Consider the following 1,828-nt stretch of genomic DNA (forward strand, 5'->3'; position numbering starts at 1 on the left):
CAGATGTGCTGACATTTACATTCACTCTCTAACTGAAACCCTATTGCTAAAGAACTTTTGGTCCAACTCCTAGTCTCACTCTTCTTCCTAAACCTACTGACTATCTTCCTAATCCTACAGACTATCCCTTTTTGACTGGATGTTCTCTTCTACATTCAATCATCCGAGGTACACGGTCCTATGCCATTGTATATCTATTTATCTGAGACCTCGGTGCAGAACATAATTCAAGCTCAGTATACCAATCAAGGTTCTGTTGCCCTGAATGTCAGGAAGGTCTTTGCCTCAGGCCCCCCCTTTGTGAAGCCTGAAGAAAAAAATTTCAAATGGAAATCAATGGGCATCACCCGTGGCTCTTTGCTTAATTGCTTTGGAAAGGGATTTGTCTGAATCTGCCTCTTGGCCCTGTGTGAGGCTGTGGCTTCGATTCTCAGCACCTGATGGATCTAAAGAAAGATCCCATGTGTGAATTCAAAACCAAAATGGCAAAAAGAGCAGTCATTGTGGATGAAGATTCTTGCCTTTCTCTGTTAGGTTCCTGACCCCCTTCAAGTGAGAATACGGATCCTCTTTGTCAAATAATTTCTTGAATGCTCTGCAGATGTGCTTGGGTTTTCTCATGACTCCAAATCACATAAAAAATCTATACCTGACATTCAGTAAGCCTCAAATTATAGAAATAAAGCAGAATTAATGGCAGGCCTTTTTGATCACTCCTGGTTCACAGGAAGGGTGTCCAGGCCACCCTGACTTTAGGGAAATTAGAGGCAAGGGAGCTTATTCTGAAAACTGTCTTTAGTTGCAACCCTCATGGAAACTTCCATCCAGAACATTTGATGAGGGTCTTTATGGACGAAGATGAGGGCCATGTGGTAGTTTTTTTTGTTTTAATTGTGGTCATTTTTGTGGGGGTTGGAAGAGATGACTTGGTCCACCTGGGCTTGAACTCTGGTGTGATTCCCCTTAGAGCCTGAGTTCTGGAACGTACCTCATAGAATTATTGATATGAATTGTGTTGGTTTTTAGGAGGCCACGCATAATTGTCACCCTTTCAAACTGAGATCTAGGCCCAAGGTGGCTTTCCACAGAGCAATGGGAATCTCAGCCAGGAAATCACATGATTTTATTCTGAAAGACTTCGCAGCCATTGTTGGCCCTCGGAAGCAAGAAGGAGTGGCCATACTCATATCGAATAAAATCAACTTAAAACCTAAGTTAATCAAAAGTGATAAAGAAGGACACTATATACTGTTAAGAGGCAACATTCACCAACAAGACATAACAATTATCAATTTGTATGCACCAAACAATGGTGGTGCCAAGTCATAAAACAAACTCTCCTCAAGTTCAAGAGTCATATAGGCTATAGCACAATAATTACGGGTGACTTCAGCACACAACCCTCGCCATTGGACAGATCCTCTAGAGAAAATCTGAATTAAGAAACTATAGAACTCAATAGCACAATCAATAACCTAGACTTAACCAACATATATAGAATATATCAAACATCATAAAGTGGATACATGTTCTTCTCAGCAGCACATTGGTCCTACTCAAATATAGACCATATATTATGCCATATGGAAACTCTTAGTAAATATAAAAGTATGGAGATAATACCATGCACCATATCTGATCATAATGGAATGAAACTTGAAATTAATGATTGAAGAAGGAAGAAAAAATTCTACATCACATGGAAAATGAACAATATGTTACTGAATAATCAATGGGTTACAGAAGACATAAAGGAGGAGATAAAAAATCTCTTAGAGACAAATGACAATACAGACACAACATACCGGATTCTGTGGGAAACAATGAA

This window comes from Callospermophilus lateralis, unplaced genomic scaffold (assembly GCF_048772815.1).
Source record: "Callospermophilus lateralis isolate mCalLat2 unplaced genomic scaffold, mCalLat2.hap1 Scaffold_1058, whole genome shotgun sequence".
In the NCBI taxonomy this organism is placed as follows: Eukaryota; Metazoa; Chordata; class Mammalia; order Rodentia; family Sciuridae; genus Callospermophilus; species Callospermophilus lateralis.